Raw genomic sequence first — 26,607 nt, forward strand, 5'->3', positions numbered from 1 at the left:
AAGGGTCTTAGGCTCTTGTGCCCAAGGCCTCAAGCAGGTGTAAGGACAGCGTTATCTCCCTACACACACCCCAACCCAAAAGTAGTGGTTCTGCAGCCGGCAGCCAGCAGCCCAGCTTCAGGGTCAGGAGAGAGGAGTGTGACATCCCCCTTTGGCTCACCATGAATGGAAACAACAGTCAGGCCGAGAGTGCGAACTCCTGGCACCGGTTTGGGCAACAGCTTCCCCTTGCTGGGTGTCCTGGAGCTGGGAGGCTCCCCCGTGCTCAGACGTTCCCAGATTTCCTGCCTCTGAGATGTTTCCCTCTTAGCGACCGTGGACTTGCTCTCATTATCTGTGTGATCTTGAGCCAGTGGCGTGGGCTTCCTGGGCCTCCTCTCTCCTCTTACACAGTGAGGTTGGACTGGGCTGTCTGGCCTCGCGATTCACCTGATTCTGGGCCTCCAGGCTCAGTGTGGACAATGAACAGGTTCGAGGTGGCCCAGTGTGGAACTGAAAGGGGTAATCGAGCACCCAGCAAGGTGGTGGGTGGACCACCCCCTTCTCCAGGGAATGTCCTCAGTTCCTGCTCCTCCAGTGGCTGCTGGGGCTCCAGGCAATTTTGATACATAAGCAAATTGCTGACCTCTGACCCTCTGGCTCTCCTGCCCAGCACCCAAAGGTGCAGAGGGACAAACTCTCATTGATTGCAAATAACCCAAGGGCTCTGAGGGACATCTGGATAAGACATTTTTTTTAAACCTTCAGAGGTATTGAGATGGCATGTTTCTCTAGAATCTGCCCCTAGGATTGCCAAGCAGAGAACCGAAGGGACTCGCTTTAAGCAAAAGTTAAGAACGTTAGGTAATTAGCACAGGTGCTGAAGCTAAGACGGTTCCAGAAATTCTCAAGGAGGGAAACATCATCCCTGCATTTGGGATTAACTTGGATTAACCTGGATCCTTTGATAAACTAACCCTCGCATTCTAGGTCACGGAAAGAAACGTTTATGCCCTGCCTGGCTGGGGAATCAGGAGACGACAAATGCCTAGTGGTTCTGACCAGCGAAGGCTGGACACTTCAGTGGGGAGAACGCTGAGGAGAGTGGGGGATTTCAGTGCTGGTCTAAACTCCACCAGTGTGCTGTGTGACTTCTGGCAAGTTGCTTGCTTTCTCTGGGCCCTGTTTCATCTGTTGTAGAATGAGGAGGTCACACTCCATCAGCATTTCCAACACTATCCCTTGGTGGATATGTGAATTAGCAATTCATGAGAAACTGTCAGGGCAGGCAAATATGTTGGGGAAACACTAGGAAAACAGATCTCTTTAGGTCAAGACCGACTCAGAGTCATGAATATGTAAATATGTATTGTCAGGCTCCAATGAGGTGATTCCAAAGGTTGCTGTCCCCTGGGTTATTCAGCTGGGAACATTCTGGTGGAGATCTCCCTCAGGGGTTTGCAGACACTGATATTCAAAGAGATCCTTCTGGATGCCAGGCACACCGGGCGGCATAGTGAACATGCCGGGTGGTAGTCCCGTGCTTTTGGAGCTTGGTGAGAAGTATTTGAAGAATGTCTCCTCCGTGAACCATTTCCCCACCCCTGGGGGACGCTGTGTCTTAAGCTGCCTTTGCTGCGACATCCCCGGCCTGTGGTTCTGTCATGTGCAGGTGTGGCCTCAGACTGTGCTGTCTGGGCATCATTTGCACCGAAGGCCAGCCCCTGAGCTTTCTGACACGGATGGCACGATAGAGCTGCCCGCAGCAGCACGTGTATGGTGTAGCCAGAATGGAGGCGGCGTGGCACTCTCGCGGGAGCACCTGCAGTGAGCCTCCTTGGCCAGGTGGAGCAGGGGAGTCCCCACCACAAAAGTATCCCGAGGAGCCAACCTCCCGCCACACCCAGAGTCCTCCCTCAGCGGAGGAGATCAACTCTGGATCCCGGGGAAAACTGGGCCCCGCACTTAGGCAGACCTGCACTGGATTTGAGAAGAAGCATTGGTTTCCAGCCAACAACACATTTGCGGTTGCCCAGTCCTTCCCCTGCCTGTGGACAAACGACATCTATTGGCCTGTGCTGCTGTGATGGATGAATGGAGTAGCTAGTTCCAAAGCTACCTGCTGGGGGTGGGGGTGGGGTGGGGGTGGGGGTTTCATCTGCTCTCTAGGAGGGGAACCTTCTCTCTTTCTTGACAGGGACTCCCGGTGAAAGGAAGCGAGGAAACGGGTCTCCCCTGATCTGTGTGACCGGCCACCCCGTCCACCTGCCCCACTAGAGCCTGTGACACAGCACCTGCTGTTGCAGGGTCCAAATGCTGCTGTCCCCTACTTGCGTCCTGGAGCATCCCCAAGTGGCCCCCAGACACAAACGCATCCTGTATCCTAGGGCTTTGAGAAGGGAAAGAGAAGGGCATTGCTACCAGGAACGGGTTGTGTTCACGACCCGTGGGAGATCTTTTTCTTCTTGCCACCAACTAGCAGGGACCAGGGAAATCAACAACCCCCCCACCCCCCCCAACCAAACGGGCGCATTCCTCAGCCGGAGCACGCGCCACAGCTCCAGTACAAAAATAACCAGGGCAGGGGCGTGTGTGGCATTTTGCATCTGGATAATCTGATCTTCAGAGATCTGTCCTAAGGTCAGGAGCTTGGCTGCATCTCCCAGCCGGGCTCCCAGCCCCCCTCCGGTGGAGCCCCCTGACCCGCGTGTTCACCCGGCCCCCAGCCTGTTGACTTTGGCCTCTCAACAGCACTGCCTCCCAGGTTACCCGCCAAAGTGGGATTTCTCCTGTTCATGCTGCAAACCTCCTTGGCTCGGAGCCAGCTGCCTTGAGCTTACAGCCGCTTCCCGAGGCAAAGCGCCTTGCCTCAATGTGGTCGAATGTGGTGACACACGCCGTGTAGTTTCACTATTTGCCCAGGTGGCTTTGGCTCAAGTGGCATGGCCGGTGCTTGTCCCCCTCGGAGCCTTAAGTGCCTACACCGTGCTGCCCCATCCCCTTGCCTGCTCATCTGTAATGTCCCCACGGTGCCTGTGATACTTCTTGTCCTCGGAATACACGTTGCCTTTTTCCCGGTAGCCGGTCATGTCAACACTGTGGGAGTCCTGGATGTCAGCCGTCTTATGTCCACCAATAATTAGCAAACCACGCTCTTGGGCTGTATGACCGTGTCTGTCTTCAAAGGAATGGCTTATTTGTAAATGGTGGCTACTGTTCTCTTATAGGCATTTAGCTCATAAAAACTAATGAACCCGACGACATGGCAAAATCATACTTGTGTCTGTTCTTTTGTTCTCGAAACCGATACTGGGCTTTCAAACTCGTGGTTCAGTGCTCTGTCTGCGTTGCTTAGTGTGGTCACATCTGTCTTGGTTTGGGATCCCCCTTGATCAAGTGTCCCTGTTTGCCTGGAACTGAAGTGTGGGGCAGTCTCAGGACGTGGGGCTTTCCCTTTTAAAACTAGGACAACCCCGGGGAAATCGGGACAAGTTGGTCACAGTAGTTCAGCCAGAAGAGGAGCCTGAGATAAGGATTCAGTGCAAATAGGGTAATCGTAGGATCCCGGGAAACACACCCTTAGGCAAGTGAGGAAGTGAAATCGCAACACAAAACACCAACAAAGGGAACGCTGTGAGCAGGTTACTACTATGAGTGTGGACTTTCATCCCACAGGGCTCTGGAAACCAAAGTACATGCCCATCTCAAAGCTCACAGAGAAGGAAGGAGTGAGCACAGGCTCCAGCTCCACTCGGTCACTGGTTGAGGGTCACTCCCAGGCATTCTTTCCTTGGCACGTCTGGCCTGCCACGGGTGGCCGAGCTGGGCTCACTTCTGCAACTTGAGAAAGCCTCCGGTCAAAGAAGTACAGGTATTGGCACGTGTCTAGCCCCCGTGCCCCGGAGCTGAAAACCAGCCGTGGGGATACAATGCAAGGTGCTGACAGCACCTGCTACAGTCGTTCTGCACAGCTGACGTCCACGTTTCGGATTTTCCCCAGAAGCAATTAGCGATCACAAATATATGTCTTCGAAAATCATCGCCAGCCACCGTCCTGCCTGAGAGCCCATACAAACGGACCCCCAAAGCCAACCTGAGTCATCTAGAAATCCGTTAGCAGCTTATATCGTATCCTTGCATCGGTCATCCCTTTGCAGCCTCCAGGGAGGACGGTTGATTAAAACAGGAATTCCTAAGGGGCCAGAAACATGGCCGTGAGGTGCTAACAGCCCCTAATAGGAACAATCTGAGAAGCCAACGGGCTGAGACGACAAAAGCTAACAGAAATACTGCTCACAAGCATGGCCCTCTTGGATGACTTTCAGATGAGTAATGGGCCTTCACTGACATAGACAAGCCCTTTCTCTGAGCCCCCAGCAGCTTCGACCTGAGGTTCCTTTAGCATCTCACTAATATGTGAGCAGGCACTACTCCATTTTGTATGAAACTTGCTTCTTTGCTTTCTTCTCCGGTTGTGCATTCTGTAAAAGCCAGTGTGTGTGTGTGTGTGTGTGTGTGTGTCCTGCTGGGATGGCAGTAAGAGTCTCCTAACTCCTCATGCTATGAAAAACATACTCAAGAAAGCAGAAACTCAGGACCCCTGGGTTCTCTCCAGGAACTCAGTGGACGGAGACGATGAAGAGAGCCCAGTGGTTCGGGTCTCTCGGCCCCCTGGGTCCTCTGTCCTGTGGCTGCCAGTCCTCTCCAAGGCACTACTGACCCCCTGGGAAACTTGAGCTCCATTAGGCTTGATTAGTCTTAATCCTGGCCTGAAATGGGGAGAATACATCACGGTGAGTCCCAGCCTAGCTCTGCCAAGCTCTCTTGTTCTGCCCCCCCCAGCACCAGCCACCCTCATTCTCAGCATCACCTAGAATCTCCCAATCCTAAATCCCTCCTGGAAGGATCCAGACCACTCACCCAAAGTCTAGCCACCCCACACCCGCGGTTGGAGAAAGAAAGGGACACATCCTCTTTGATATGAGACATGAGTAATCTGTTGGCAGATGGCCCTCTCCTAGCCTGGGGGGAGGAGGGTCCCTAGATACTCAGAGCTCCTGAGCCTCCCGGTGTGATCTGGGGTGGGTGGGGGGAGTTGTCTACCATCGCTCCCTCGGCCACTCCAAGCAGAACTGACCACCCCTCCACTACTCTTAAACTCCAAGATCTTCCAGGTCACAGATATGGACCCTCCCAGGCACTAACCGAGGTCCTATCCTTCACTCCTGGCTTCGGAATCTGGGGCTGCCGCAGAGCAGGGACCCGGGGCTGTTGGCACAAACGCCTCGGCGCGCGGAGCCTGCAGAGCTGTTCAGGTGCCTTCCAGCAGAGGGCGCTGTGGGCGTGCCCTGCCTTCCAGACCCGGGCCCCGCAGAAACATTCCGGGAGAGGAGGGGCAGCAGGGGCAGGGATGGAGAGAGGCTTCAGAAGCTATTCCCGTCCCCTGTCAACAGCCTTTTTTCCCTGCTAAAAATGGGTGATTCGTGATAGCTAGGAAGCCCACTGAAAGGCTGCGCCGGTCACGTTCTCACCCGTGAGTCCAGACGCTGGGCCAGCTCCCGGGAACTGGAAAGGGGACTACTTGGGCTTCCTTGCTCTGCCCATTGTTCCTCCTGTCCGCCATATTAGCACCCCTCCTTTTGCAGACTCCGCGAGAACCCACCTCCTTCGGGAAGCCTTCCCAGGTCTTCCCACAGCAGCAGCTTCTTACGGGGTATTTACTAGTGTATACATATGTGTGTTCTGTCTCCCCCATCAGACCGGGGGCTCCCAACCATATTTGCAGATCTCTTCCGGGGCAAGGCTGTGTAGCTCCCATCAGACTGGAGGGTCTTTGAGGCCACAGGCCTTACGTCCTCCATCTGACCAGGGGTTGTCTCCCCCATCAGACCCTTCACTCTCTGAGGTAACTCTTGTGCACCTCCAGTGACACCTGTCTTAGGTCTCTGTCCCCAGGCAATCATCAGTCTGAAGGCAGCCCTCCTCCCTCCTCCCCTAAGGGGAGATCAGAGAGCTTTGCACGCTGGGTGGGAGAAAGATGGGTCTGATCAGAGGAAAGATACTATTCGGGAAAAGAACAGAAAGCAGGCAGGTGAGATTGGAAAGGATTGAAGACACCAGACTCCCTGTTTGTACCACATGTCGGCTCTGCCTCCGAGGGTTCCCCCGTTCCATCTGTGCGGTCACCCAGAATTTGGCCCTCATCACTGCGTGTCACAAGCCAGGGTAACTCGTTCCAGCCCGGGGCCACATAGTGAGCCCAGCAGCCTCTGCCTGTATCCACAGGCACTGACCAGAACATTTCATGTCTCCTGTTCTGGAGGCTGGAAGTCCAAGTTCAAGGTGCTGGCAGGGCTGGCCCCTTCTGAGGACTACAAGGAAAGGGTCTGTTCCAGGCTCCTCTCCCGGCTTCCGGTGCTTCCTTGGCTTGCGGCCCTAGAACCTGTCTTCACATGGCCGTCTCCCTGTGATGTGTCTGTCTTCAAATTCCCCCCCTTTTTTTTTAACATTTATTTCTTTATTTTGAGAGAGAGCATAGGAGGGGGAGGCAGAGAGAGAGGAAGAGAGAATCTTAAACAGGCTCCATGGAGCCCCAGGTGCGGCTCGACTGTGAGACTGTGAGATCATGACCTAAGCCAAAATCAAGAGTCAGATGCTTAACCGACTGAGCCACCCAGGCACCCCTCCAAATTTCCCTTTAATAAGGACCTCAGTCATATTGGTGCATCAGGGCCCTCCACAATGACCTCATTTTAACTTGATTGCCTCTGGAAAGATCCTATCTCCAAATACGGTCACATTCTGAGTCCTAGGGGTTAAGAGTTCAACAAATGGATTTGGGTGGAGGGACCCAATTTCACCCATAATGCTACACTCGTGGGGCTGATGTTCTAGTGGGGAGAGACGGACAAGAAACACAAAAACAAGTAAATATACATTAAGGCAAAAGGTGATAAGGCAGAAAAATGAAGCGTTATTAGGGAAAGGGAAGCTCCAGGGTGGGCAGAAGGCTACTATCCCAGGGCAGTTCGAGTCCTGGAGCAGCAGAGAGCACTAGGTGACCGGGAACAAGAGCTGGAAAGAAGGCTGGAGCACACAAAACAAATCTTGCTGCCCTCCCCCACTTTGTGGTGAAACCCAGCCCCCCCCCATGCTGAAATAAGGAGATGGGGGGCACGGTTCAGACACCCCAAAAGTCCTGCTGTGAAGGCCCAGGTCACGCCAAGCACACAGACTCTGGGCCTCAGTTTCCTCATTCAGGGAATGAGGGAGGAAGACTGGACAAGGTTCCCTCCGACTCTGAGGCTGGTGACTTTACTATCCTGGTTCCAGACTTCAGAACATTCCAGGATGAGAGGGGTGTGGGGATTGCCCAGAGGTTGTCAGCTCTCCTGGAGACGAGGACTCTTCCCTCGGGCCACAAGGCCCCAGCATGCAGGTGGCAGAGTCCTATGCCATCACGCCTGGCTCAGGGGTGGAGACACACTCTCTGGGAACCCAGAGAATGTGCAGAACAGCCAGCCACCAACCCCGCAGACCCACTGGGTGCAGTTCCAGGCCACCACAACACTGTCCCTCAGGGCCGGAGGCCCGATGAAATTACAACCACCATCAATGAAAGGTTTAGCCCCGAGTAGTGGAAAAAGTGTGAGTTTCTGGGCCGGCCTCTCCAGCCAGCCTGTCTCCTGTCACTGGCTGGGCGATTCACCTCACCTCTCCCAGCCCCGGTGTGCCTATCTGGAAAATCACCATCCTTCCCTCCACGGTGTTGGCAGGAAGAAACGTGCTTGTCCCTGTGCGGCTCGGAAGGGGGACCCAGGGGCCCCTGCGCAGTCGCCCCAAGTCAGCTTTTACAGAGTTGGGGGGTGGGGGGGAGAAGGGGGGGGGAGAAGGGCGGGAGGCGCAGGGCACAGTTCCTTTGGTTTTCTTAAGCTGCGATTCCCAGCCCGGAGAGAACTTTCAGGGTGACACCAACAAGGCTTGGGAGTTGGCAGGCCCTGTACCCACAATACCAGTAATAAAATTAAATGAATAAATGTCCCAAGCTGCCTGGGATGGGCCTGGGCTAATACAGGGAGGGGGTGGTCCCAGGCAAGAAGCGGGGCGGGCGTTAGAAGCCAGCCCGCCAGCGCCCTCTCCTGGCGGTCTCTGCGGCCTCCGTGTCGCCTCTGTTCTTCCCCAGCTGTATTTGTCGCACGCCTTCATCCGCTTCTCGCTCCCACTGTTTCCCAACCCCCTCCCAACTCTGCCTTTGTCCCCTCTTTCTAGGGGCGCCTAGCCTGGGTCTCTCTCAATCTGTTTTCCCCGCTCCCCTCCCCCCCATCCGCCCAGCACCCTCCCCGCCCCCGCGCGCCCTGCCTCCAAACCCGGCGAAGCCACATCTGTCCTTAACCCAAAATCCTGCCAATTAAACCGCTCCCTCTGGCTCCCGCGGCCGCTGCTGACGTCGGGAGAACCGGGCGAGGCGAGGCCGCCGCCTACGCGGGTGGGGTGGGGGGAGGCGACGGTCCCCTCCCGGGGCCCAGCGGTCGTCCGTCTGTCCGCCCACAAGGCAGGGGAACCTCGCGGGGCCCCAGCGCCGTGCGTACCAACCTCACTCCCGCCAGGCCCCGCGCTCGGGGTCCCCCATCCGCTCCAAAACCCCCACCTGGGTCCCCTGCACCTCCCCTCCGTCCTGATGTCCCCCATCCGTTCCGAGAGCCGCACCCGAGTCCCCCGGAACCGCCCCCTCGTGCTCGGGGTCCCCCACCCGCTCCAAGACTCGGTGTCGCTCTCCTGGCGGGAGCTCCGCGACCCCCAGCCCGCGCCCCCGCATCCCCCACCTTTCCGACTGCGCGCTCCCAGCACCCTCTGTGCCTCCGGCGCGCACCCCGAGGTCACCCGCTCTCCCCGCACCCTCCGCGCCCTCGGGCCTTGGTTTCCCCGCGCCGAACCGCGCTGGCTCTGCCTCCACGAGGATGTCGCCTCGTGAACCCGAGGTGGGGGTGGGGGCACATTAAGAACAATCAGCGCGCGCATAGCTGACAGTGTTACCTTAATAAATAATAGTCTGAACGGCATGTAAATAAATAGAACGCTTTATGTGGGCAGGAGGTGCAGCCCCGAGGCCCGCAAGCTGCTCCCAAGACCCCAGGACATTGGCAGGTGCCCTGCGCCCCAGGGGCCTCAGCCGCGGCGGGGCTGGGCCTGGAAGCTGAGGCCCAGGGAAGGAGCCCAAGGGAGAGAGACTGGGAGGAAGACAAAAAATGCCGTGGGGAGAGAGAAAACGTGAGTGGGGGGCTGGGAAGGAGAGGGATAAATCCGAAGAGCGGAGTGAGGACAGTAGAAGAGGCAGAATCTGGTGTCCCAGGATAACACAGGAGAGAGCTCCCTCCCTCCTGCTGACACACTTCCTCCTGGGTTTCTCTTCCTGTGTCTCTGCTTCTTTGCCCGCGCCTCTTCACCTCCTCCCATCCCTTAACCCTGGGAGACCCCAGGGCTGGGACATGGGCCTCTCCTCACCTGTCCCCACTGGCTCACTAGATGAGTGCCTTCACTCTAGATGCTTTACATGTTGTCCCTGTGTGGAAGGCTCCCTCATGTGCGCTCCAGCCAGACCTGTCTCCTCTGAACCACAGACTAGCACCTCTCTCGGGCATCCAAGACCTTAACGTGCCCCCAGCCCAGCACCCACCCTCCTCCCAAACCTGCTTCACCCTCCTCTTTCCCGTTTGGCAAGTGGCAACTCCCTCCTTCCAGTTGTTGAGGCCAAAAACCTGCATCATTGATGCCTCTCTCCCCTCCTATTAGGAAATCCTGTCCTCTCGGCCTTGAAAACGTCTCTGGAATCCTTCCACTCCTCCCAGCTCCATGGCCAAGCCATTTCCCACCTGAGCTGCTGCAACAGCTCAGGCTTACTGGGCTCCCCATTGTCTCTCTATGGACAGAGTAGAGACACAGAAATACTAGTCAGATTAAGCCCCTCCTCTGCTCAGATATTTCATGCAGAGGAAAACCAACATCCTTAAAGGGCCCACCAGACCCTACCGGCCACTGTTCCCTTTTGGTGCTGACCTGCTCCCCACCCCCCATCCCCTGCTCTAGCCACCCTAGACCCCTCGGCTGTTCCCACCTTTGAGTTTTCACACTAGCTGCTCCGTCTTCCTAGAACATTCTCTCCCCACATATCATCATAGGTTAACCCATCACCTACTTCAAGTCTTTGTTCAAGTGTCCCATTCTCCATGAGGCCAACCCAGGGCCATCTTATTAAAGCTATGAATTTCTCTAACCCCTCCCTCCTCTACATCGTCATCATTCTGCTTTCTATTCCTTCAACCTCCAGTGCTCAACCTCTTCTAATAACATGACTTACCCATTTTCTTCTTTGTCTCTCTCTCTCTCTCTCTCTCTCTCTCTCTCTCTCTCTCCCAAATAGTAAGCTCCATGAAAGCATGGGTTTTGTCCCCCGCCCCCAACACTGCTGCTGTATCCTTAGTACCAAGAATAAAAGAGACTCAAAAATATTTGAAGGAAGGGAAGAAGAGAGGGTGGGTGGTTGGAGGGAAGGAAGAGGAGTGCACGGGGAAAAGAGAGCCCCTGGAGGAGGGAACAGCATGGCAGAGGCAGGGTGGCATCAGACAAGCGAAACAGGGTGGGGAGCACTTGGCCAGGCTGGAGCTTGGAGTGGTCCGAGGGCTGTCGGACATGAGCAACTCTTCACCAGCCTGGTGCCCAGGTTGAAGGAGCACCCAGTGGGGGGTGCGGCAGCCCTGTGGCAGGCAAGGTCCCCCCCCCCCAGCCCCTGTGGCAGGGGGCACCGGCACCACCTCAAGCCCCAGCTGGGTGTTGGACCCTGGGGCTGCAGGCGGTACTGCCTGGGTAGGCCCCTGGTAACAGCCACAGTAATTACTGGTTGTATGCGATTAGGGGATAATTATGCTTAATAAGTCCAAAAGTAATTACCATGCAGGCTGCTTGCTGCTTTGGAAAACAGAGGCCCCTGGTGAGCAGGAGCCAGGGAATTGAGAAGGGGGAGAGTGGGCATCACAGAACATCAGAGGCGCTGGTTCGTTTCTCTAGCAGATGCCTGAATCCTCTCGGTGGTATCCCCACCAGGGGCTTGCTCACCTCCAGTGATGAGGCAGCTCCTTCCTTCCATCTTTGGATGGCCACACACACAATTTCAGCTGTTTCTGGCCACACCATAACCTCTTCACTTGCACGCAGCATCTTAGCATATGCACAGACAGAGAACTCAAGTATCATTTGGAAAAGGAGCAAAGCGCATCATCACACGCATTGCCACTGGCTGTTTTATTGACTCACAACATCACTAACGTAGTATTTCCCTTTAGTCCCACTGCACAGGTGAACAGACTGGCTCTCTCAGAGGCCAAGCTCACAGAAGTGGAGGACAGCAGAGCCTGAGTTCACATTTCAGTCTGTCTGATGCCAAAATCTATGTTCCCAGCACCTAAGTTTACTGATTCTCCCTGAGGTCACACAGAGCCAATCCAACCCACCTCCCCAGAAACCAACCCAGGACCTCGTGAGTCTTTTCTTTTTTACTCTACACAGACTCAGTGGCTGCACTCCGTGCTGTGTCCAGGAGGCCACGTGGGGTAATGAAAAGGACACCAGCTTCTTTCCATTGGTTCTGCTGCCAACTAACCCTGTGGCCCTGAGCAAGCTGCTTGTTGCCTTTGGGCCTCCATTTTCCCATCTGTGCAAGGGGGGTAAAGGGGCCCCCAGTTTATGACTTTTGGTTCTCTCCCCTGAGCCCAACCCTAAGACCTGAGCAGCTCCAAGCCCACACTGGCCCAAGGCTTCCACACCTGGGACCTGGGAAGACTCAGTGACCTTCTCCAACCCCTGGGACAGCTTCTTTTCTTCCTCTGGATTGGACTGCCCTGTAGAGGCACCCCAAGAAGATGCCTTAGAGGGGACAGTGAGCAATACTCTGCTCTGGACGCACACCCCCCACCCTTCCATGACCCCAAACATCTACTTTCAACTTCATTCTTAGAACTTGATTTCCAGGGGAGGGGACGGAAGTGGAAGTTTGCAGGACACCAAGAATATCGTGTTAACATACAAATGCCCTCCTTAAAATTGCTGCCATCACCTGGATAGAGAGTCGTATGTATGATGAGAATAACTTATGGTGATGTAAAGGATGACACTTTGATGTCCATTTTCTCCCATATCTCTACACCAACCTGCTGGGGCATGGGTAGCACTGTCCACATTTCACACATTAGGCAACTGAGGCCCAGGAAATGGAAGCAACTTGTCCCAGATCACATGGCTAGCCAAAGACAGAACCAGACTTTGAATCCAGATCTGACTCCAAAGCCTGTAATTGTGACCACTACTCTGTATCTCCTCACAGCCTCAGAGCCAGCTGCTCTGGCATCAGGGAAATCAGAGGTGATGAGGCTTCAAGGGTCAGATCCAAACTCCCCACCAGCATTAGAGCCCAAGGGTGTCATCAGAGGCTGGTGAAGCTATCTGGCCCCTGCCTGCATCTTTCTGGGTAGAATGTCCACTGCACCTGCTTCTCCACTGAGGATTATCCTTGGGGTCCCAGAGGGAAAGAGAAAGATTTGAAAAGAGTAAATACAGCAACAGAGGCATCTCATCGATGCCTGGAGCATTACAACGTGGGGACAGAGAACACAGAAACATAATTAAAACCGCTCTAGCGCCCTAAATTGCCAGGCCTGCAAGCCGAGGGAAAGAATGGAGTGGACTTCAGAGCAGTGCAAATATGGAATCAGGAGGGACTATCCACTCTCAAGCTCCAACAGTGGAAAAAAATCGCTACTGCCAACCACCCATAAAATCTGCTCCATTGATATAAAACATATAAAATGATTTATATTTCCTGTGAGAGTATCGAAATCACAAATTGTTTTCAGGAAATAATATCACTGAAAAACAATGATCCATGGGAGAAGCAGACTGGGGTTGGGATACACAAATGCTCCCCAAGGTAGTGGGGTCCCAAGCCACCCCTCGGAAGATTTCCAAACATGAGGAAGCTAGGTACTTATCTCAGGAGATTCTGAGTGAGCAGGTGAGATGAAAGGCCTGGGGATCACAGTACTGATGGACTCTCCTTAGGAGATTCTGCAGCGGTCCTTCCAGCCAGGTCTGGGGTTGAGGGACCACCACGCAGGGGCCAGACATCTTTCAGCACCAGGGACAGGGACACATGCACAGGCTCTCTCAAAAGCTCCTGGTCACTGCCCATGCTAGGAATTTAGCTCTTTTACTCTTTTCAGTGGGGAGAGATGAAGAGGATCTTCTTACCTCCTTCCTCCCTCCCCCTGGTTGGGAGGAAAGCATATGTTCTTTGTGGCCACTGAGGCCCAAGACTTACAGGACATGAAAAGCCAATGGTGCAGGGGAGGGGAGGGTGGGCTCACATATGGCTCAAAGATGAGGAACACCGCCCCGCCCAAAAAAAGACTTCCTGCTTTTACTTCACAGTGAGGGAGAAGCCAGGAGGGAAGTAGAAGGGTCCTGGACTAGGAGTCCTGTGCATCAGTCTTGAGTCTCTCCCTTGGGCAAGCCACTTCCTCTCTCTGGCCCTGACTGCACCATTTCCTGGGCCCTGTGGCTGGTAGATCAAAGCTGGGGTTTGACCCCAGATCTTTTTGATGACTGAGATAATGCTTTCTACCTCTACCCCACTCATCATGGTCTCAAAACAGTGAATAATACAAACCAGCGTTTCTCAAACTGTGACCCTCAAAAGTGAGCGTGTCCCAAGAGACAGGCATTTTTGTGCCTCCAAAGAAGGGAGGGGAAATACTACAGTAAAAGCAAGTTTGAGAATTATGATGGTAAACAGAAACAGATCTGTTTGCTGTAGGACTTCTGGGCCCTCGAATGTGCTATTGTGTGTTGATTGTTTCCGAGATGGCGGGCAAGAAGTACTCAGTGTTTCTCAAACATCCTTTCGTGGAACACCTACAGGAATAGCTAACAGTATTATATCTATATCCATATCTATATCTATATCTATCACTTATCATGTGCCAGGAGCTATTCTAAGATCTTCCCAATGTTAAGGCACTTAATCTTCACAACAGCCTATGAAGCAGATACTATTATTACCTTTTTGCAGAAACAGAAACTGAGGCTCCGGGGGTTAAGTACTTACCCAAAGTCATGTGGCTAGTGTGCTCCAGAGCCTGCACTTAAATTGCATTACTGAAATGCATCTCCCACCTTGAGGACTGGAGTTCACATGCCACAGTCTGGGAAGTGCTGTCCCAGGTGCATGTCTATTTAACCTGGGATTTTAGCAATAGATTTTTCTTTTCAGTTTTATTTGCTTTGGGCTGCTGTTTAGATTCCCTGAGCAAACAGTGGCAGGCCCAGGTGATGACTGGAAGGCAGGAAGAGCCCATGTGGTTGAATGTACGTACGTGTGTATGTGTAAGGTTCAGGTTGGCTTTGCTGCAGGGAGGCTGAGAACTGCTGAGTTTCTAGTCACCTGGTGAGGGACCAGAGACAGGAGAGAAATGGAGAGTGCCTTCAGGAAAGAGGGAAGGAGGAGCAAGGAGGTAGAGGAGAGGAAGAGAGGGGCAGAGGAGGAAGAAGGAAGGCAAGAGAGAAGGAAGAAAGCAAAGGGTGGAGAGGGAGAGAGGGGAGACAGAGTGGAGAGGAGGGAGTGGACAAGAAGCAGGGAACAGAAGGGAATAGAGAACAGCAGGAAGTGGGGACCACCTCCCCTCAGTCCCAGGGCTCTGTCCCACCTTCCTCTGAGGGCCTCACTTGCCCCCATTCTCCTCTGTGGCAGCACCTTCTTCCTTCACAGCCTCAGCCTGGGTGAGGCCCCCAGTGCATAAGGGCTCTGGGGACACCTGGGGAGCAGGATTTGGGGGCTGGTCCTGCCTGTGAGCCCCAGGACTTTGGCTTGGGAGCCTCTCCATCCCTGGAACCCTATTCTGGGCCTAGCTTCTCTCCAGGCGCTTTTCTGTGCTCTTTCCCCTGAACAAACCAACACCTGCCACTCACCAGCACTTCCTGGAACTTCAAAAGAATCTGACACTCTTTCTCTCCAGTGGCCTTTCCCTGCTTAGGTGGCTTATCTGCTCCAGGACTCAGCTCTAACTCTCATTTTCGGGTCTCAAAAAAAAAAAAAAAATCTAAAACATAGATCCTGCTTCTTTTTCCACAGAAACATCAACACCAAATTGGAACATCATTGGTGACAGTCTCTGCTCCAGGCCCAGCCCTGGGGCTTCCTTGAGGGCATCAGGGTGATGTCATCCTGCCAGTCTGAGACACCAGTGGGCTCCAGCCCCATCCAGGTCAGCTCCCACCCAGCCTGAGGTCTCTCCCAGCCCAAGCCCCATGCCCAGCACTTCTGGGAGAACATTTGGGGCCAACGTTGCCATGGTAACCATGATACCAGCGGTTGTATTCATTATGCTCAGGGTGTAGAATTATATGGCCTAGAATCAAACAATGAGAAGCAGCTAGCATTGTGGGTAGAGCAACGGACTGGGAATCAGTGCCTGCCTCTGGCCGCAGCAAAGTTATCATCAGGCAGAGTGACTCTGACAAGTTACTTCCTTGTCCTTGCTGGGACTTCACCTGTCAAACGCACACCTGTGTGAACATGGGGAGCATTGGATGGGATGATCCCAAAGATCTCTGACTTGTTGGATGCCTCCAGTAGCTAAGTGACTACCTGAAGTTCCCCACGCCCCCCCCTCCCCCCACAAAACCACCCACCACCAGCTCCAGGGAGAGACGGTGGGGAAACAGTCAAAAGCGTATCAACCCAACCTGCGTTTTAGGTCTCATTCCCATGGCCAGAAATCAGAAACATTAGTCCAAAGGAAGGGAGCCTCCCTCATGAGTTGGTCTCCCTTGGAAAGAAACCAACCTCCCAGGGGCAGATTGCCTGGAACCTCGGACTCCCCTCCCACCTACCCAACCCTGAGAGCAGCCTTTCTTTCTTTCTTTTCTTTTTTTAAGCTTATTTATTTATTTTTGACAGAGACAGACACAGTGTGAGTCGGGGAGGGACAGAGAAGGAGAGAGAGAATCTCAAGCAGGCTCCATGCCACCAGCACAGAGCCTGATGCGGGGCTCAAACCCATGAAACTGTGAGATCATGACCAGAACCGAAACCAAGAATCAACGCTTAACTGACTGAACCACCCAGGCGCCCCGAGAGCAGCCCTTTCTTTGGTCCAATCACCTCCCTTCCAGGGATCTGTGCTCAGGCAAGGAAAACTTGGAGTCCACATTTTGGCTGCTAGGGAATGGCTAAGGGAATTGGGGTACATATCCCCAAACAGAACACTGTGACAACCGTTAACAATTATAGTTACTGGGAGTATAAAATTGCTTATGCTCTGGTGTTAAGGAGGAAAAACAAGATGCCAAATGTGGAGTGCTGTACGGTTCTTTTTAAAGGGCATAGGAAAAAATACTTGGCTTAGAATAAATTCTGTTTTCCTTTTTGAACCCTACTTTCCAAATCTCTACAGCTAACATGTATTATTCTATTCTAGAAAGATTAATAAAACGCTTTTTTCTTTTAAGTGGGCCTTGATAGGGAGGCAACAGGGCTTGTCAGTCCTTGGTTCAAATCTTGACTCTGACATTTGCTACCCATGGGCATGATGATTTCCTTGACCTGTCTGAGCTGTGATTTCCTCACATGGGGATGGTGGTGATGCTTAGTGTAAGGATAAAGTGAGATAAGGCCTCTAGAGCACGTAGCATGGCCTGGCACAGAGCGGGTGCACAGGAAACAACGGCTATTAGCTGGACTTTGTGTGGCCATCATCACGCACCCTCTCTGGCTCCGGCCTCAGTCCCCTTCCAGAGTCTTGGCCTCTGTCCCTCAACCTGCAGTTCTGACTCTCTGCCGCCCTCTCAGCCTGCCTCCAGCCCCATCTGGAGAGTCTGTCCCCTGCCCCCAGCACAAGCCCATCCCCAGATACCAGCAGCCCCAAATCATGCTCAAGGAGTTGCCCATAGGTTTCTCCCAGGGTGCCCAGCTGACTGTGCACCACTCCCCCAGGCCCCCTCCAGCACCGAGGCCCCCACCCCTAGCCAAGGACTCTCCAGCCCCAAGGACTGTCGTTTTTCGTAGGCTTTGCCACTTTCCCCGAGTCTTCTGAGGAAGACACAGTCAGGCCTGAGTCAACCTCTGGACCCCAAGCCCTGCCCTGGGGAGAGGCGTGTCTTTGGATGAATCTGTTGGTGGCAGCACCCCCACTCCCCAGGCCTGGTGACAGACGTGTTTTACCTCTGATAATTCCACCATTTTTGGCACCTAAGGGAGCAGAACAGGCAAGAGAACAACGAATATTTGTGGGAGCCGGAGGCAACTAGGGTTCTGCAGAGTGACAGGCAGAGAGGACCAGGCAGGGAGAGAGGAGAGGCCTGAGGTGGCAGTGCTGTGGCACGGGGGCGGAGGCCTAGGACACACCCCCGAAACTCATCTCCCCTCTTGTCTGTCACTCTCATGTCTTTTCTCCCCGTTTCCTTCCCCCTCTCCCTTCCTTCTTTCCCTTCATTTGTTTTGTTCCCTCCTCCCTCCTTGCCTCCTCATTAATTCATTCCTATTTTTAATTCCTCTCCCATCTATTTGTTCAAGTGCTATGCTAGCCCTTTTCCTCCTGCTCTGTGTTGAGTCCTGTGCTGGGCGCTGGCGACATGGATGCACGAGACACAGCGTGGGTCCTTAAGGCACAACATTGACTTTTGCAACCCCCTCACTCCAGAGCACTCCAGAGCTCCCACCAGAGAAGCCAGGGCTGCCCAGCCCTCTGGGGTATCTGGGAAGGCTTCTCTGAGGAGGTGCCCACCATGCAGGAGGATGAGGCCTTTGCCCGGGCAGGCAAGGTAGGGCAAGGCAAGAACAGTGTGTGAAAAGGCACAGAGGAGGACTCAGCCAGCAGTAGCCCACAGTGACAGTGTGGCCAGATGCTGAGGAGATTGTGCCTCTAGCTTGATTTCCTGTGACCAGGCATTCTGCTAAGTGCTTTCCCCTGTACAGAGAGGGAAACTGAGGCTCACAGAGTTGTGTGACTTGCCTACCATCACACAGCAAGTAAGTGGCAGAGCTAGGACTTGAACCCATACCTGGGTAGCTCTAAAGGCCATGACCTTGCCCCTTGATCCTGATAAACCTCAGCCCAGTGGTTCTCAGAGTATAGGCCACCACTGACAGGCGATGGCATGAAGGCCTATCCCTGCAGGCTCAGGGAACATGTGGTACTTCTCTGATGACCACAAAGACAAGGAGCCTCTGCCCTGTGGGTGGGATGCCTCAAGCTGCCCTACGCCACCAGGGAGAAATCAGGTCAGGCCTTTACCCTCTCCCCATTTGGAACATCATGCCGGGTCTGGCTGGGAAGTGAGCCCAAGTGGTTCTGAGAGCAGCGCTGTCTCTCCCATGGCCCAAAACCTTGTTCAAACTGGGCATCTGTCCCTGGCTTCTACAGGAGCAGGGTGGGTGGACAACACTCCCAGCCCTGCCCTGGGCCTCCCCGAATCACAGAGTTGCAGAGGGTGGGAACCAAGACCATCCATGGAGGTCATCACCACCAAAGGCCTGTGGGTGGCAGTGCTGAGTGCCACCAGCCAGAGCTGGCGATCCACCCTGAACCACCACCTCCTATCTAAATGCAAATAATAACTCCCACTTCCTCCTCATTGCCTGTGTCTCCTCTAAGCTCAGCAAAGGGTGGGGCAGCCCAGGGTGATGGAAAGACTGAGGGCTCTGGGGGCAGAGTCCTTGGTCTGGGCCTCTGCTGCTGGCTTCACCTCTCAGAACCTTGGCTTCCTCATGTGTAGGATGCTGACCATGTTATCCCCCCAGGACCTAGTGAAAGTAAGTATTCATAATAGCTACATAAACTGACACAAACTAAGCACTGACTGCTTTTGCTGCATTTCATTCACTCACTCATTCATTGCGTCTGTGTATGCTGGGCACTGAACAAGGCATGGGGACAGGACAGGAGTGGACTACCCAAGACTAAGAAGGACAAGGTCCCTGTCTTAATGGACTGCACGGCTGGGGGCTGCAGAGAGTAGAGTGACAAAAAATACAAACCGAGTCATACAATGGCAAGTGACTAGAGACAGGTGTTCATGGAGGAATGGCAAGAAGGAGCCAGCCATGCAAAGACGAGGGGGAGACATTCTGCAGAGGCAAGAGCAGGCAAGAGAGATTGAAGACAAGGAGTGATAGGAATTGGCAGGGGCTGAGATTGGGTCAGGGAGTGTGGCCAGGTCAGGATGGGTCCTAGAATGCTGACAGAAGTAGCACACATCACGGGAGCTCAGCATAATAGCTGTAGGTACGATCTTCTGCTCCCATGTCCTCATTTTCCAGCTGAAGAAGTCCTACAGATGGGCTCATGTTACTGCCAGTCCATTTGCTAATGGCCCAGTGGTCCATCCCGATCCAGAGGGTACCTAGGGCCACCACATGTCAAACATGGCATTCTGAATAAGATAAGGTGGAACCCTAGACTGCACTGGGACTGGCATGGCCACCTTTTCTGGCCACCTCCAGCCTTGCCTGCTTCCTGTGACTTAACACCGTGTAGTGTTGGATGCCAGGAAGGGGTGGCCCTTGTGTCTAGGAGAGCCCTTGGGAGTGGCCATCCCAATCAGACAAACAAGGAATCCTGGACAGATGGGGTCTATGAAGCCACAGAGGAGGGGGCTCTTTCCCAGCAGCTGAAGACTTGAACCTGGCCGAGAGTGTGGGGAAGGGGGGGCAGACATCTTCTCACCACCCCCCTCAACACCTGTAAGCTATGCTCGTGTTTCCTGGTGACCCCTCAGAGCCCCTCCAAGAATGGCTGGGAAAGTTGGTGCCTTGCCCAGAACTGGCACTATTCAGGACTGTCCCTGCAGAGCCACTCCATCCCCACCTTGTGCCTTCTCTCTCCCCTCTCAGTCTCTCTCTCCATTCTATTTCTCCTCTCCCTCTGCATCCCATCCTCTCTCTCTCCATCTCCTCTCCTATTTTACCTTGTTCCCTTGTCTCCATCCTGCCCTCTTCTTCCTCTCTTCTCTGGATTGGCTAGTTGATTGGTTGATAGACTGATTGATTCATTTCTCTCCCTCCTGGTTCCCAACAGACTTCTAGGAATACATGAAACTCGAGGTCAACAATGATCCGGTCCAGGGTTCTCGGGTGGTCGGGTGGTCAGGTGGTCAGGCTCAGTCCAGGAACTGAGCTCTGCATTCCCAAAAGAAGAGGGCTGCTGGTCCATCAGAAGACCGCCTACCAAGAGGGTTTCTCTCCAGAGCACTGTAGGTAAACACTGTAATAGGAGACAGTGAGATGTGTCCCCCAGCAAGTGTCTGAAGGGCAGCACCCTACCTTCATGTGGCCCATTGCAAACCAAACTGTTGGCTTCTAAGGTTACCCAGGGGACAGCCAGGTCAGAATCACCTGGGCAGCTTACTGCAAATACAGATCTCCAGGCTTAGCCAAGTTACTAAACTGGATTTTCCAGGGCTGGAGCCCCAGTACTTATATTTTTAACAGGATCCCTGGGGATTTCAATAGACTGTGGCAACTAAGGAAGCCAAGCAGGGCAAGGGCTGGAGAGAGGGGAGTTCTCTCCCTCTGTACTCAGCCATTCACTATTTCCTACTGTGCACCAGGCAGTGTGCTCACAGCTGGGTACCTATGGTGAACAAAGACAGAGTGCCTGCCCTGTGGAGCTCATTCTGCCACGATCTTGACCCAAACCCTAATGCTCCTACCACGCCCCATGCAATCTGGCCCTGCCCATCCCCCCCTACCTTCCTACCACTGGACCACTCATGTTAGCTGCACTGGCCCTCATCTGGCTCTTTGAACACTCTGCACTCTTCCTACCACCCATAATTTTCCACGGAGCTCTGTTCCACCTGTCTGGCACTCACCCCTATCCCCACGCCCATGCCATCTTTGCCTTGTTAAACTCATTCATCCACTGGAAACATTGGGAGTAAAATGGCTGAGAAGCTAGCTTGCAAAGCCAGAGGGCCAGGGTTCAAATCCCTACCCTGCTACTTACTAGCTGTATACATTGGACTCTACTCAATATTTCTGAGCCTCAATTTCCCAGTCTGTAAAATAATGATTGGTCATTACTTCCTCAAGGAAGCTCTGACTCTTAAAACCACTTCGAGTTCCCTGTTATAACTTCTCTTAGCAGCCCCTGCTTCTTTGGGGTAGAGCTTAAAAGTGTTTGTAACTACGTTTCCATTTGTGTAACTACCGGAGTCATGTCTGTCTTCCCCACTAGAGCAAGGACCACTTCTACTTTGTCCTCCCCACTGGGACCACAATGCTTGACACTTTGTGGGAGGCAAAAATGTTTGTCATGGGAGCCAATGAAAGAATCAAGTGTAACCCTCTTCAAGCCAGACCATTTTTCCTCCTCCCTGAAGTCAACATCAGCATGAGTCACAGTCAGAAGAACATTAGTCTTATACCCAGAAATCACGAGAAGGCAAGTTGAAGGCTTTATGTAGTTTCTTGAGAGAATGCCAGAAGTATGTGTTACATCCATCACTCAGACCAAATATCTTTAAATCTCTCCAGCTCTGCCTCTGGCCTGCTCTAGCCTCTCAGGAAAATGGGCCAGTCTGCTACTCTAGGCCAGAAGCCCAGACTGAAATGCTGCTGGTCATTTTTCTCGTTGAGGGATCTAGAGACACTCTGGAGCCTTGTGCTCTGGAACCTTCCTTCTCTAAGGGAAGGATTCTCTGGCCTGCCATGGGAAATATGAACCCCTGAAAGACTGGTGGACAAAGAGCTCTCAGTCCCCTACCTCCAGGCTCAACCAGCCTGTCCTGAGGTCCCCTTGGAAGGGACTGAGGGAGGGGCCCCTCCCCTACCATCTACTGTATAAACCAGCAATGAGGAAAGACAGGATGAAAGGGGTGCCTTTCATCCCCTTTCATTACAGATAAACCTAGAGTCCATACAGTCCTCACAGAATGTCTGTGCTATAAGGGAGTTGACAAAAAAGAAATATACTCTGAGCCTTCAATAAGTTTCTTCCCTTCCCTGAGTTTCAGCTTGTCCATCTGTGAGAGGCTGCTAGACTCCCTTCCAGCTGGAAACCAAGATGGGGTCCTCATAAACCTAGAGCAGCAAAAGAAATTGGCCTGGGACTTTGGGACGTGGAATTGGAGAGGACCAAGTCTTCCCTGGGGTTGGTCACATTTCTGGGGCAGGAATACATGAAGATGAGAAGGCTCCTAAGTGACCAGAAGCCTAGGATGGCTTTTGTCACAATGTATGTGGCACAAGAGTGCCTCTAGGTGTAGTCTTAACCGCATATCACCTTTCTTTCCCATTGCCCTCAGGTAGCTTGCCCAGGACACACGTTTAGGCTGCTTAGTATTGATGACACGCATCCAATCTCCCTCACAGGGCTGTAAAGACCCCCACAGTCAGTAAGCACATTCATTTTGGGGCGCCTCATGGCGCCTGGTTAAGCATCCGACTCTTGATTTCAGCTCAAGTCATGATCTCACAGTTCATGAGATTGAGCCCCGCATCAGGCTCTGCACTGACAGCAGGAGTCTGCTTAGGATTCTCTCTCTGTTTCTGTCTGCCCCTCCCCTGCTTGCTCTCTCTCTCTCTCTCTCTCTCTCTTTCATAACAAATAAACTTGAAAAAAAAAAGAAGCACACTCATTTTTGCAACCCTGGTAATGGCGGGGGGTGGGGGGGTGCTGTAACCTGTGTGCCAATGGACGCTCATTAAATGTCTGCTGACTTGATTTTTTTGAAAAACTGACTTCGGCGCCTGCTGACTGTGTGATATTGAGCAAGTTTCTTTACCTTTCTGAGCTTCATTTTTCTCATGTGTAAGACAAAAATAAAAAACATACATACCTATGAGGTCATTTTGAGGATTATATAAAGTTATGCATGTAAGATGTTTAGCTCTACATCTATCACAGACAAGGTTCTCAAAATGTTAATACTGAATAGTATTAATCGTGGTAGTGAAGATGGTGGTGATGGTGAGGGTGGTGATGAGGATGATGGTGGTGATGGTGGTGATGGTGGTGATGATGGTGATGGTGATATAGGTGGTGATGGTGATGGTGGTGATGAGGATGATGGTGGTGATGGTGGTGATGATGGTGATGAGGATGGTGATGGTGATGGTGGTGATGGCGGTGATGGTGGTGATGGTGAGGGTGGTGATGAAGATGATGGTGGTGATGATGGTGATGAGGATGATGGTGGTGATGGCGGTGATGGCGGTGATGGTGGTGGTGGTGATGGTGGTGATGATGGTGATGAGGATATTGGTGGTGATTTGGTGGTGATGGTGGTGATGATGCAGTGGTGATAGTGACAGTGCTGGTGGTGGTGGGGATGGTTGTGGTGATGGTGGTGATGGTGATATAGGTAGTGGTGGTGAGGGTGGTGATGAGGATGATGGTGGTGATGGTGGTGATGATGGTGATGATGCAGTGGTGATAGTGACAGTGCTGGTGGTGGTGGGGATGGTTGTGGTGATGGTGGTGATGGTGATATAGGTGGTGGTGGTGATGGTGGTGATGAGGATGATGGTGGTGATGGTGGTGATGATGGTGATGAGGATGATGGTGGTGACGGTGGTGATGAGGATGATGGTGGTGATGGTGGTGATGATGGTGATGGTGCTGGTGATGGCAGTGGTAGTGATGGTGGTGTTGATGGTGGCATTGGCAGTGGTGACGACTGTAGTGGTGGTGATGGTGGCGTCAGTGATAAAGATGATTACGCCGTGATGGCAACGGCAAGTCAGCTCAGGTTAACCCAGCTGGCCTGTCAGCTCCCACTGGCCCCTTGAGTCCAGATAATATTTGGCAAAGCACGTACTTGAAACCCTGACAAGGCCTTTTGGCCTCAAGAACTGCCACTGAGGTGGCAACAGAAAGCATACAGCCACGCTCAGTAAGAGGTTGGGATGTTTCATATGGCATGTTTTGCCAACGAAAGGTGAAGGTAGTAATTTTGAAAGGAATATCTGTGCACTTGAGCTACTAAACAACCATTTAACACAGTGTTCAGCAGGGAAGGCAAGACACGTGGGCAATGAGAAATATGTATCCGTTACACCCCAGAGGATGGCTGACGCCTGTGTGGATCAGGGGCTGAATCCCACTCGTCTGGGAAAGGGGCTGCCTATGGAAATAAACCACAGACCTTTGTTGAGCACCTGCCGGGTGCAGGGCTGGGCTCTGCAAAGGGGTACAGTTGAGTATGGAACCCAAATGTTACCTTGAAAAGCCAGGTGTGGAGAAAGGAAGCAAAATATAGAGAATAAAGATGCCGGTGTCTGTCCATTCATTCAACAAACATGCACTCATCACCTAGAATGTATCGGGTCTATGGTATGTACTGGGAATACTAAAATAAAAGAAGGCTCTGTTCTCAAGGAGCTCCCTGCCTGGTAAGGAAAACAGAGTAAATAAATACTCGCAAAAGAATGGGCTCCAACCCATACCATGGCCTTCACTCACAGAGGACTCACTATGTGCCAGGCACTGGGCCCAGGGCTTTACTTCTGTCATCTCATTACATTAATCTTACCATGAGCCTGTGAACTTGGAGCCATTAGGATCCCCACTTTGCAGAGAAGCAGCCAGGGAGACACAGAGGGGAAGTCACTTGCCTTAAGTCACAAAGCTCCTAAGTGGAGGAGTCAGGATTTGAGTCTGGCTTTGAGGCTTTTAGGAACCCTCCTGGCCTAGGAGATAGGGGGCCAACTCTACTTGGGGGATGAGGCAGGGGGGTTCAGAGGAGACCACTGAGCCGGATCACAAAGAATGAGGAGAACTATGCCAGGAGGTGGGATGCAGAGGGCAGGCAGGGCATGGGCAGAAAAAGGCTTTCTAGAAGTAGCCACAATGGGAACAAGGGCATGGAGGTGAGAAAGCGTGGAGATGAGAAAGGTGAGAAAGGGCATGGGGGTGAGAAAGAGGTAGCATTCCCAGGGGACAGTGAGGAGAGCAATGTGGCTGGAAAGTTCCTGCAGACAAAGGGGAGTTGAGACTGCTAAGGGAGGGGCAGGGCCAGGTGCAGATCCCTGGTCTGAAAGCAGGGCTACTGGGAGCCTCACACAGCCTGTGCTGAGCCCTGCACTCCTACTGGGCAGTGCCTCCTTGCCCTCCCAGCATCTGGCCCTTAAGAAAGCCAAATCCTTCCTGGACACCAGCTTAAAACTCCACTTTCAGGTACGGCTGATGTGGTGGAAAGAGCACAAATCTGGGCTAGAATTCCAGCTCCGACCCAACTTGGGGCAAGTGATCTAACCTTTCTGAGATTCTATTTTCTCACCTATAAAATGGGCTGATTTATAGCCACCTCACTTTTATAAGAAGTAAACAGTATGATACTACTAAAAAGAAAAAATGCTAGCCTAAGGTCTGGCATCTGGCAGTTCCTAAATAATAGATCTTTTCTTTCTCTCCCCTCCCTTCCTTCCTGGTTTCTCCTGTTCCTAAATAACATGGAAACCACAGAGCCTCCGTTTTCTGAATGTCCCGATCTCAAATATTCTGTCCCTTTGTCCCGACAAACCATCAAAGATCCCAGGAATCCTAAAGTTTCTACATCCGAACCATGTTCTCCAGAATGTGCAGCCTTCCTAGAATTCCTTTGTGGGTGCTTGGGGTTCAGAAAATACCTTCCCCATTTAGGGAGGATGCAAGTTTAATACAGGTAATGTGGGAAGATGCTTGCCACATTCCCCAGTGTTCTGTCTATCCTTAGATTAGAAATAAGTCTAGGGGATGGGCACATCAGTGACTCAGTCAGTTGAGCATCTGACTCTGGCTCAGGTCATGATCTCATGGTTTGTGGGTTCAAGGTCCACGCGAGGCTCTGCACTGAGTATGGAGCCTACTTGGGATTCTCTCCCTCTCTCTCTCTCTGTCCCTCCCCCCTCAAAATAAGTAAATAAACTTAAAAAAAAAGAAAAGAAAGAAAGAATCTAGGGACACCTCGGTTGAGCATCTGACACCTGATTTCAGCTCAGGTCACGATCCTAGGGTCATGAAATCGAGCCCTGCATGAGGCTCCACGTGGAGTGCAGAACCTGCTTGGGATTCTCTCTCTCTCTCTCCATCTGCTCCTCCCCCATTCTCTTTCTGTCTCTCAAATAACAAATTTATAGGTACACCTGGGTGGGTCAGTCAGTTAAGCATCCAGCTTCAGCTCAGGTCATGATCTCGTAGTCCATGAGTTCAAGCCCCGCGTTGGGCTCTGTGCTGACAGCTTGGAGACTAGAGCCTGCTTCAGATTCTGTGTCTCCCTCTCTCTGCCCCTCCCCCACTCATGCTCTGTCTCTCTCTCTCTCTCTCTCTCTGTCAAAAATAAATAAACTTTAAATATGTGTGTGTGTGTGTGTGTGTGTATAAATTAAGAAAAGAAATAAGTCTAAAATACTAAAGACAGATGAGGTTGGTTGCTTCTGGAAGGTGCTAGATGCAGAGGAGATCCTGAGGAGTCCCCTACCTGGGTCTGAGAACTGGGGGGACACAACATCCCCATCCACCCCTTCCCTGAGCTCCAGATGCTTCTACCAACTGCCACTGGGATGCCTCAGAGGCAGTGTAAACTCAACATGACCATAACTCA

The 26,607-nt window shown here is 52.7% G+C and overlaps 1 long non-coding RNA gene across 1 annotated transcript; it reads right to left on the reverse strand.

The window, feature by feature from the left end:
* Window positions 1-1,321: 1,321 nt before the first annotated feature.
* LOC109502132 lies at window positions 1,322-5,264 on the reverse strand. The gene is made up of 2 exons (XR_002160531.3): window positions 5,185-5,264; window positions 1,322-4,748 (listed from the first exon to the last, which is right to left on the reverse strand). It is a non-coding gene; the product is annotated as an uncharacterized LOC109502132 (long non-coding RNA).
* Between the last annotated feature and the right edge of the window lie 21,343 nt (window positions 5,265-26,607).

Source organism: Felis catus, chromosome C1 (genome assembly GCF_018350175.1).
Source record: "Felis catus isolate Fca126 chromosome C1, F.catus_Fca126_mat1.0, whole genome shotgun sequence".
Taxonomy (NCBI): domain Eukaryota; kingdom Metazoa; phylum Chordata; class Mammalia; order Carnivora; family Felidae; genus Felis; species Felis catus.